Source organism: Triticum dicoccoides, chromosome 1A (assembly GCF_002162155.2).
Source record: "Triticum dicoccoides isolate Atlit2015 ecotype Zavitan chromosome 1A, WEW_v2.0, whole genome shotgun sequence".
NCBI lineage: Eukaryota > Viridiplantae > Streptophyta > Magnoliopsida > Poales > Poaceae > Triticum > Triticum dicoccoides.
In genome coordinates, this window is record NC_041380.1 from 204896390 (window position 1) to 204908568 (window position 12179).

A 12179-nucleotide genomic window follows, 5' to 3' on the forward strand; every position below is an offset into this window, starting at 1 on the left:
TCTTTACCTTCATCGAGTTCCCAATCTTCAGAGTTGCATTTAGTTATTTCCAATAAATCCCATTTGAATTCAATATCCTTCTTCATATAGGAACCAGTATAAGAAGTATCGAGCATGGATCGATCATTATGAGAAAGCCGAGCATAAATTTTTTGAATAATAATTTCTCTTGAGGGCTCATGATACAAGCATGAATATAACATTGACTTAAGCCTCCCCCAAGCTTGAGAGATACTTTCTCCTTCACGAGGCCAAAAATTATATATATAATTATGATCACGATGAACCAGATGCATAGGATAAAACTTATGATGAAATTCCAATTTCAATCAGTTGTAGTTACATGATCCAATATCATCCAATAGCCTATACCATGTCAATGTACTTCCCTTAAAATGTAAAGGGAAGACCTTCTTCTTGACAACAACCTCGGGCATACCAACAAGATTAAATAATCCACAAACTTCATCCACATAGATTAGGTGCATATCAGGATGTAATGTTTCATCTCTGCATAAGGATTAGCTAGCAGTTTCTCTATCATACCCGAGGGGATTTCATAATAAATATTTTCAGTAGGTGCAGTAGGTTGAGGAGTAGTTAATTATGGTTCTGGTCAAGGTGAAGATACCCCGAACAAACCCCTCAAAGGATTATTTTCCATAGTAACAAGTGACAGTAAATTTCAGCACACTATATAAATGTTTCCTTACCAAAAGCGCTTCACTCCCCAGAAAAGGCGCCAGAAAAGAGTCTTGATGACCCACAAGTATAGGGGATATATCGTAGTCCTTTAGATAATTAAGAGGCTCGAACCCAACGAGGAGCAGAAGGAAATGACAAGCGGTTTTCAGCAAGGTATTCTCTACAAGCACTGAAATTATCGGTAACAGATAGTTTTGTGATAGGGTAAATTGTAACGGGTAACAAATAATAAAAGTAAACAAGGTGCAGCAAGGTGGCCCAATCCTTTTTGTAGCAAAGGACAAGCCTGGACAAACTCTTATATAAAGCAAAGCACTCCCAAGGACACATGGGAATTATTGTCAAGCTAGTTTTCATCATGCTCATATGGTTCACGTTCGTTACTTTGATAATGTGATATGTGGGTGGACCGGTGCTTGGGTGCTGCCCTTCCTTGGACAAGCCTCCCACTTATGATTAACCCCTCTCGCTAGCATCTGCAACTACGAAAGAAGAATTAAGGTAAACCTAAACATAGCATGAAACATATGGATCCAAATCAGCCCCTTATGAAGCAACGCATAAACTAGGGTTTAAGATTCTGTCACTCTAGCAACCCATCATCTACTTATTACTTCCAAATGCCTTCCCCTAGGCCCAAACAATGGTGAAGTATCATGTAGCCGACATTCACATAACACCACTAGAGGAAACACAACATACATCTCATCAAAATATCGAACGAATACCAAATTCACATGATTAGTTATAACAAAACTTCTCCTATGTCCTCAGGAACAAACATAACTACTCACAAAGCATATTCATAATCATAATCAGAGGAGTATTAATTATCATTGAGGATCTGAAAATATAATCTTCCACCGGATAAACCAACTAGCATCAACTACAAGGAGTAATCAACACTACTAGAAACCCACATGTACCAATCTGAGGTTTTGGGACCAAGCTCGAATACAAGAGATGAACTAGGGTTTGAGAGGAGATGGTGTTGTTGAAGATGTTGATGGAGATGGAGCCCCTCTCGATGAGAGGACCGATGGTGATGACGATGGCGATGATTTCCCCCTCCCGGAGGGATGTTTCCCCGGCATAACAGCTCCACTAGAGCCCTAGATTGGATCTGCCCAGGTTCCGCCTCGAGACGGCGGCGCTTCATCCCCAAAGCTTCTTCTTGATTTTTTTTCCAGGGTAAAAGACACCATATAGCCAAAGATGGGCACCGGAGGCCTGCCAGGGGGCCCACAAGGTCGGGGGGGGGGGGCGCCTAGGGGGTAGGGCGCGCCCTCCACCCTTGTGGCTGGCTGGTGGCCCCCTCTGGTACTTTCTTCGCCCAATACTTTTTATTTATTCCAAAGACGTGTTCCGTGAAGTTTCAGGATTTTTGGAGTTGTGCAGAATAGGTCTCTAATATTTGCTCCTTTTCCAGCCCAGAATTCCAGCTGCCGGCATTCTCCCTCTTCATGTAAACCTTGTAAAATAAGAGAGAATAGGCATAAGTATTGTTATATAATTTGTAATAACAACCCATAATGCATTAAATATCAATATAAAAGCATGATGCAAAATGGGTGTATCATGGTACTATCGGTCCTCAGCGACGGTAGTGGAAGTAGTGGTACACGACAACGGTAGAGGTACTCACAATATTGGCGACGGTAGTCGTACACGGATCGTAGACGTTTGAGTCATCGGTGGAGCTACTTGTCGCATCATTGGGCATAGTCGACCTTGGCGTATCCGTGCGTAGGGGTACTTGCCAAAATCCACGGGAACAGTAGTGGTACATGGTATTCTCTTTGTAGTCGTACTTGGCGAATCTGTGTAGTTGTACACGGGTCGTTGCACACTTGACGAATCCGAGTCTTTCAGGGTCGGTCTTGGTGAGGGATGGTTGTAGTGGTACTTGTCGGTCTCGGTCAGGGCGTTCCTGGTCTTGAGGAGGTCTCTGAAAGAGAACTTGGCATCCACAGGGACATGGAGCTGCGGTCTTGGCGTTGGGCAGGGGATCGAAGGCCAATGAGGGTTGCGTGTAAGAGAGCTGTAGGAGAGCACAGAGTTGGACGGATCCAGGCAGCAAACCCGTTCCCGGTAGTGGTGCGGGAAGCCGGCGGTAGCTCCATGGGCGTGGCTTGAGGCATCGGTGAAGTAGACGGCCCCCGCGGTAGGTCAAGGAGTGGTTAGGCGATGCGGGATGAGTGTGTGCACAAAGAAGAGGGCTCCCGGTGCGGCTCAGGTGAAGCAGAGGCAGCGGCGACGAGGCTCGAGCGGCTTGGACCTGCGGCAAGGCGGGGAGGTGAGGGAGGCCATACTAGAGGAGGGGCCGGAGCAGAGGTGGGCCGCGGCGGCGTGATAATGGGGTCGTCGGAGCATGCTAGGGTGGCACCGGATCAAAAAGGTCCATGGGTGCGAGATAGGGCGCGAGTGCCATGACCAGAGGGAGAGGCTGAGGGGATCGAGCGAGAGGAGGGTTCGGGCACGGGCGCGGCCTCCTGGCGCTGGATGTGTGTGGCGACGGTGCATAGGGAGAGATGGGGATCGGGAGGAGAGTGGGAGTACAAGAGGAGCTAGGTTATAGGGTCAGGTGGGTAGTTGGCTAGGCTAATGGGCGGGCTTGGTTGCTGGGAGCAGGCTGTGGTAGATGGGAGGCCCAGTTCGGCTGGCTCTCTTCTCTCTCTCTCCCTTTAATTTTCTTTAACAGAAATCATTAGAGAGAGGGAAAAGGAAGAGGGGTTAGGGAAAGGAATTTGAGCACGACATCAATTTTCCTGGACTCAAAAAAATAAGCTTGATCCAATAAAATAGAAAGTCAGCGTGGGTGTGGAGTTGAATTCCTCCTCATTTGAATTTAAATCGAATGAGTGTGAGAAAGAAGTGGGTATTCGGTAGGTCCAAAAAGGTTGATAATTTAGGAGGAGCCTCAATAAATGGAGAAAGAATTATGGAGAATGTTTGGAGGACAAGCATGAAGCAAAAGGCATGAAAATTAAATTGCAAGTGGGTTGCGGTTAATTCCAAACTAATGGAATATTTATAGTAGCTCCCAAAATATTGGGATGGTATGTTATAAAGAGAAATCACCATGTGAATTCCCTCAATTTAAATGGATCAAAGATCCATTCGATTTATTTATTTGAGTTGCGAAATTAAATGAGATGAAGCATGATGACATGATGCAATGCAAAAGATGCTATGAAGAATGCAGCAAACAAATAAATCACACGGCAAAACTCAGAATACATGGAATGCATCTGGAGCGTCGGTCTCGGGTCATTACAGGAGCACTGCGGTATGTTGATGTCATTGTGAGTTCCTGGCATACCAAAGAATGAGTGCCAGATCCGTAGGTCGTGTGCGGCCACTGCCTCAAGTACCACACTACAACCGCCTTTGGCACCTTTCTACATCCCCTGCCAAGCAAATGGACAGTTTTTCCATTTCCAATGCATGTGGTCGATGCTTCCAAGCATCCCTGTAAATCCTCTTGCTGCATTCTGTGCTAGGATCCGAGCAGTGTCTTCAGCATTGGGTGATCGCAAGTATTTTTGTCCAAACACTGCCACCACTGCCCTGCAGATATTGTAGAAACACTTAATGGTCGTGGACTCGGCCATGCGTCCATAGTCTTCCAGTGAATCATCGGGAGCTCCGTATGCAAGCATCATCATACCTGTCATGCACTTCTGGTTTGCGGTGAATCCAAGTGTGCCGGTGCAATCCTTCTTGCACTTGAAGTAGCTGTCGAACTCCCAGATGGAATTAACAATCTTGAGGAAGAGCTTTCGACTCATCCGATAACGGCGCCGAAATACTTTGTCTCCGTGTAGTGGAGCGTCGGCGAAGTAGTTGGAGTAGAGCAAGCAATAGCCTTTCAGTCGATGCCGGTTCTTTGCCTTCATCCGACCCGGCGCTGAGCCACCTCGTCAAGGCTTTGCATTGCTTGCAAGCAGGCTGGCCAGGGCGGCGAGGACCATGAGATGATTTTCGTCCTGGGCGTCGCCTTCGGATTCCTCCTCCAGCAGTGCCATGAGCGCCTCCTCGTCGTCCGAGTCTATTGCCGAGCAGACAAATCGCCGAACACTTGGCGGGCGTGGTAGACACGCAATCGCCGGTATTCCAGCCCTGTGCGGCCGGAGCGTCGGAAAGCTCCCTCAGGAACGGCGTGGAGGATGTCACGGCGGAACTCTCTCTCTTATCCGGTGGGGAATGGCCTCTCTAGCGGTGGTGGGTGGGTGGGCGGCATCGGGATCAGCAAGGCAGCGGGATGACGTGCGCACGGGGGAGGGGGACCTGGACTTGCAAGATGCGTTTTCGCCTAATAGTGGTAGCCCAGTCGCGTTTTTCCCTTCCGCCGAAGCCCCCAGCCCCCCAGTGTGTTGGGTTCGCTGGGGCCAAAACGGACCGAGCCGGTGGATTTCGGCGTCCTCGGGGCGCGACTGGGTGATTTTTTCAGCGCCGATGCTAAAAAAGTCGCCTTGGGGTGTCTGTTGAGGACGCGGGTGGAGATGATCTAAATCAGAGACAGACTCCCGTTTCGAAATTTGATACGGGTCATACTTCTGTATGCTAGCATTATCAGAGCCGATGGCCCTCTTTGGGATCTGAGACAAGAGCTATATATACTCATGTATTAATGGTACTGGCAATATTATGAACATTACTCCCTGCCCATGACTGCTCCATAAATGATGGGTTACACATTGGTCATGTACAGTCTTCCCGGGTGCGGTTTTTTCTGGACCGGGAATTTCTCACACATGGTCCGGGCATGCATAACGATGGTAGTCGACTCAAAAAGGAAAAAAAGCAATGACACTAATAAATGTCGTGGCAATCACGATCGTGCTCTCTGGTCGTAATATAATCTTCTGTTTTGTCAACAGGTTGCCAGTTCGAACGGCCCTACTGTAAACAATTTTTATTGTTTTCTCTTTCTCTTTTTTTCTTTCTTCTCTCTCTTTGGTTTATGCTTTTCAAAAAAATTGAAAGAGAAGACCGTAGAACAGAATGTTCTACGGTAATTTTATATTAATAATAAATATTTACAATACAAAAGAAAATACAAAAAGGGTACTAAATCAACCAATTTCTTGTTTGGGTAACATGATGAAGATTATATCAAATGCTGTTCAGACCAGTCCTTAATTTGTTGTGCAATATCTGATCTTCCTCTGATCTCTGTTGCTTTCAATCTTTCTTGGAGATAGTATTTCCATCCCCCTATGTGAGCTTGTGCTTGGCGGAAGATTTTGTCATTTCAAACGAGCCAGATACTCCAGCTTGCTGCCACAATGATGTCAAAAGCTATGTCTCCGGGGAAATGTTCAGCCAATAAACAACATTCATCAAAACTTCTGATGCCTCTATTTCTTTGTGGGACTAATTTGTTCCAACAGTGCATGGCAAAATTGCAGTCCCGGAAAAGGTGAGACAGGGTTTCGTCCGTATTTTCAGCACAAAGAGTACAATTGTAGGACTGGAGAGGCACCTTTTTCCTCTTCAGGAGGTTTCTGGTATTGACTCTATCATGAAGTAGCAGCCAGAAGAAAATTTTGTGAGTAAGCATGTTTGAACTCTTCCATAACAGCTTGAAGAGGTGATGGCTCCTAGATGGACCCTTGATGGAATTGTATGTTTGAATGGCTGAGAACTTGGGAGTGTTTACTTTCAATGACCACTTGTCAGGTTGATCTTGCACTTGGAGCTCAGCAATAATATTTTGTAGTTGAATAAACTGATCGTATACCTGGCTAGATAATGGTCTACAGAACATATCTTCAAAAGAGTGTTGAGCAATCACCTGCTGAAGGGAGATGTTTACTTGAGTGGTGAAGGAAAATAACTCAGGGAATTTGTCCTTTAGTCCAGTTTGCCTCCATCGATCATGCCAGAACTGGATTGTATCCCCTAAGCCAGCCTTGCATTGATAAAATTGCTTGTATTTTGGAAACAGTTTGAGAATATCCTTCCACTAGAAAGAGCCTAGCAGTCTTTCACCCGGCTGACTATTGCTGTAGTATGCCTCGCAGACAATCTTGACCCATGGTATGTTCTCCTTATTGAGGAATTTATGAATGAATTTCATTAGAAGAGCCTGGTTATGTGTTTGAATCTCCAGAACACCTAAACCTCCATGCTCTTTTGGCTGACACACCTTTTTCCAAGAAATTAATGCCGGCCCCTGTTCTGTACTCCCATATTTCTTCCATAGATAGTGTCTAAGGAGTTTGTTGATGTGGGTGAGAACAGTTTTTGGAATAGACAGAGAACTCATGAAGTAGATGGGCATGCTTGCAAAAACTGATTTAACCGAAACCAGTTTATCTCCAAATGATAGGAGTGTGGAGCAACCCAGAAGTTTCTTCTCAATTCTATAGAGCATGGGGGTAAAATCTTCTACCTTAGGCTTGGAAGTACTTAATGGCAGACCAAGATAAGTGAGAGGCAAAGTGCCAACCTGGCACCCCATCAAGTTGGATAACCTGTTAATTTTCTCCTTAGGTGTGTTTATAGCAATCATAGTAGATTTGGAATAGTTCACTCTGAGCCCAGTGAAGCCAGCAAAGTGCAGCAGTAGATTCTTAATGTGCATAATTTGTCTCTCTTCTGCAGGAATGACTAAGATGGTTTCATCAGCATATTGGATAACTGGGAAATCAGTGCAGGAGTGATGTACAATGGGAGCCTCTATCATGCCAGCTTGCATAGTTTCATTCAACATAGATTGCAAGATATCTGCAGCCAGTACAAAAATCAGAGGGGAGAGAGGATCTCCTTGCCTAACTCCTTTTTTGCACAAAAATTGTTAGCCAAGAAATCCATTAAGGATTACTGATGAATATACAGTGCTATAAATCATTTTAATCCACTGAATCCACTTTTTCCCAAAGCCTTTAGCTTGCAGTATCTTGAAAATGGTATCATGACTTAACATATCAAAAGCTTTCTCAAAATCCAACTTAAGTAGGATAATCTCCTTCCTAGAGTGGTGGCACCGATGTAGATATTCAAATGCCCAGGCTAGGCAGTCCTGAATGCTTCTGTCATTTAGGAAACTGTATTGATTCTCATGCACCATAGATAGGATGACTTTCTGAAGTCTATTTGCATGCAGCTTTGTGATAATTTTGAGTGTACAATTCAGCAGTGAGATGGGTCTGAAATCACTTGGAACAGCAGCTAAGTCTTTTTTACGGATGAGGGTGATGAATGAGTAGTTGATGCTTTGCATGTTGATGTTACCCTCATGGAAATCAGCAATCAGTTTGTAGAAGTCAGGTGCAATAATTTCCCAACAAGATTTCAGAAAAGCAGCATTGAAACCATCTGGCCCTGGAGACTTGTCACCAGGCATCTGTGAGATCACTTTATCAATTTCTTCTTTAGTGAAAGGGGCCTCTAAAGACTGTAAATCCACATTAGCATTGATCAAAGATTCCAAAAAAGTGGATTATCAGTGGATTGGGTAGTCCCAAGCCTATCTTTAAAGGCTTTAAAGAGGATGGCTTCTTTAGTGTGATGATCTTGATGTTCAATGCCATTCTCATCTTCCATCATGGTAATGTGGTTGCTTCTGTGCTTAATAGTAGCCTTGGCCTGGAAGAATTTAGTATTAGCTTCACCAAACTTAATATTCCTGATAGTGGCTCTCTGTTTCCAATAGATCTTTTGCATATGAAGAAGAGATTCAAGGTGTTTGATAACAATAAATCTACTATTGTGTTCTTCAACTGATAGTTGTCTCCATTCTTCAATATGATCATACATAAGAATGACTTCAGTACAGTTGTAAATGGAGAGCTTTAGGTTTGAGCAGCTTTTAGACCAGATTTTCAGTCCCTTTCTCAGTCTCTTGAATTTAGCAGAAATGCTCTTAGCACTATCAGTTTCAGACACTTGTTGCTCCCAGATATTCTTAACTACCTCTTTGAACTGTGGATGCTGAAGCCAGGAATTCTCAAATCTGAAGATCTTTGATTTGGGAATGGAAGTACCAATTTTAATGACAATAGGAACATGATTAGATGTTGTTCTAGCAAGTGGAATAGCCATGGTATTAGGATAAGCTAAAGTCCATAACTCAGAGGTAAAACACCAATCAATTCTCTCAAGAAGAGGTACATCTTGCATGTTGCTCTAAGTAAAATTTCTGCCTTTGAGTGGAATTTCAATCAAGGCTAATTTGTTAATGGCTTCATTGAAAGAGTACATATCTTGTATGTTGCCCCCACTTCTATTTCTGTTATGTGGATATCTGACATAATTGAAGTCCCCCAACACAAGCCAATTAACATCATCCTCAATTTGAAAATCTTGGAACCAATTGAAAAAATCAGATCTAGCTGGATTTTGGCAGGGCCCATAGACATTAGTGAGCAGGATATGTTCTCCTGAATGTTTTGAGGTGAAATCAATAGAGATAGAGAATTCATTTTTGTGAATGGTGAGGCCCTCAAACACTTGCTTATTCCATACAACCAATAGTCCTCCTGAGGCACCTATTAAACGTATGAAATCAAATTTATTCAACTTCTTATGGCAAAAATTCTTGAGGAAATGACTGTCAAAATGACCTTTCTTGGTCTCTTGAAGGCAAAGAACATCATAAGCAGATTCTGCAATTTTATTTGACAGGGCTAGCCATTTCTTACTGTCATTAATACCTCTAATATTCCAATTTAAAACATTCCAAGATTTGGCCATAGCAGAAACAGAGTCTTGAATACTGAACACATAACCATTCTGTTACAAGTAGCACCAGATGAAACTGAGTCCACAACTTTAACCATCCGCTTACATAGCAAACTAGAGATCATTTTTACAAAAGGTTCACTGTTCAACATAGAACGTAAAGGAGTAAAACTAAGCTGCCTCCTTGGATTAGCTGTCCTTGGATCCAGCCTTCCTTGCAGTGGTCTTGAGCTTCTTGCCCCCATTTCTGATTTTCTCTTCAACAGTGTCTTGCATATTCACCTTACAAAAAGAAGAGTTGAGATTTTTAACAACTCTAGTTGGAATAGGTGGGGGCAAAGAGGTACAGGGCAGACAATTCTTATCCTTGCATACTGATTTTTTTAAACCCTTGTTAAGTTCCTGTAATCTAAAGCTCCTCCTTACTTATGTTTCCACCAGAGGTAGTTTATCTTTCCTCTTTCCGTTCTTGTGGATGGTAGAATTAGAAGAGGCAGTAGGTCCATGGTTGTCCTTGACACTATGGGATGGGGTGCTCACATTTTCCTAATCAACTTCCTGAGAGTTATCAGATGAATCAACACGTAGTTCAAAGGAAGAAGAAAGATATTTTTCAGGTATATCAAAAGATTTGCAGCATTGAGGTTCAGTTCCTTGAAGAATATAACTCCATACTTGAGAAGTAATGAATTTCTTTGCCCAGTCAAACTTATCTCATGATAATAGAGCCACCGAAAGGAAATTAACCCACTCAAAGGGTACTTGGATTACATGTTTGTTGTCAGAAGTGGGGGCAAAGTGGGTTTTCCAAATGTGAGCCCCTTCCTTTCCCAGGATAGTTTCATCTGAGAGTGCCTCTTTCTGAATAGCAGTAGGAACTACTCCCTTCTCCATGATCACAGGGTCTGCATCATATGGTAGGTGGACAAAACCCACCAAAGAATTCTGTTCATGCTCTTTGTAAATAGGAAACGAGAAACCAGGTGGAGCAGACAAACTAGAGAGAGAAGACTCACCAATTTCCTTAGCTTGAAACACATTAGAATCATCTGTTGTCAGTTGCACTGGAGCAGAGGAGTCTTTGAGAGTATCATTGTTGCCCTAAATGTCCACAGAAATTACAGTTTCAGTAACAGGAGCCATCAAAGTCTGAGAATGCTACTGAAATTGAGCCATGATGGGTTCCTGTGGTGGGTGTGGAGTGAGTGGCCTTGCAGAAACCATGAACTCCTGGTACATTGGATCCTCAGAATGATAATTATCATAAGTGTTGTGTTGCATCAGAATAGCATCCAAATTGCTGTAAGTGAAATTTTCATATGGCAGAGCATCTTAAGGATCATCTGGTTGTTGGACTGGTAAGTTCTGCACCACAGGTGGTTCTTGTGGAGGCAACTGTTGCACAGGTTGGGCCATATTTAGATCAGGCAGGAGAAGAGCATCAGGGACAGCATCAGGCCCATTGGCTGACTCAGCAGAAGGATCAGAATTATGTGAGCCAACCAGTGACAGAGTAAGCTCACTGTTATTAACCATATCTGGCAAAGGCACCTGTTCAATCTCTTGCATAGGTTCCATCAAGTCTTGTAGCTCTAAAAATTCTCCCTGATGAAGTTCTTGATCAATAAGAGGATTTGGCTGAGGTAGAGCCCAGTGTCCCCAACCAGGCATCTCCTGTTCCTCTTCTTCTTGGTCTCAGTCTGCATTTTTAGGCTGCTGTAAAGCTAAGTTCAAGTTGGGATGCTCTGCATCTTGATTCAGATTTGGCAGATGAACATCATCATGTTCATGGTGTTGCAAAGGACCTAGGAAATGATTGTTTTGTTAGCATGAAAATGTGGCTGATGAGGAACTGGGTGAGGATTACCATTGGGAGGGATTGGGTCCTCATCTGGCGGTTCTGCACCTAAAATTCTTTGCTGCAGGATAACCACAGGAACAATATGAGAGCCAGACTGGAAATCGTCACCTTCCCCAATCACAATACTTGTAGGGATGTGCCTAAGTTCCTCCACTCTCACTTTGACCATCAGATTCGCTCTAGTACTTTTGTTCCTATCCCACTCAATCAGTCTGCCAAAACCTCTGACTGCATTGGCCACCTCATGCATGCATTTTTTGTCGAAAGGAAAACCACATAGCAATAACCAAACTTCTCTATTCATCACCAATATCCTCTAGTTCAAGCCCTCATTATGCTTTTGGAAGATGACATGAACATCCGTGAAGGCATGCGGGCTGTTGAGCACTAAATCATTGCGATCAAAGGTACTATCCATTCTAACATATGCTTGACCGAAAGGACATGGACTGATTTTAGAGAAACCCATATGCATAGCCCCAGTGAGAAAATCAGCTAGCACCTCTCGGATAGTGTTGAAAGTCACCTGAAGAACTGGCATCGGGACGATGGACGCAATCGCCCGGTTTTCATGGGTAAGAGCAGCTGCGCCTGCCAACACTTGAACCCTAGCAGGTCTCCCTTCAACATCAATGCGCTGGTGGTTTGGTGGAATGAACGGGGTAGGATCAAATGGGAAGGTTGCCATCGTCGGAGGAGTGAGCGTGGTCGCCGGAGAGGTCATGGTTGATGGAGCACGGCGAGGTGGAGAGGGAAACATGGGAGGAGAGCAGAGAGGGAGAGCATTGGAAGACGGAGCGGCAGCGTTATGGCAGGTACCAACCTGGGCTGAGGCGATATTGGGAAGGGGCGTGTGATTTGACTACAATTGCACACTGATATTTTGATGCCTAAAAGGATTGGGAGGAATCGGGGGAGTCGT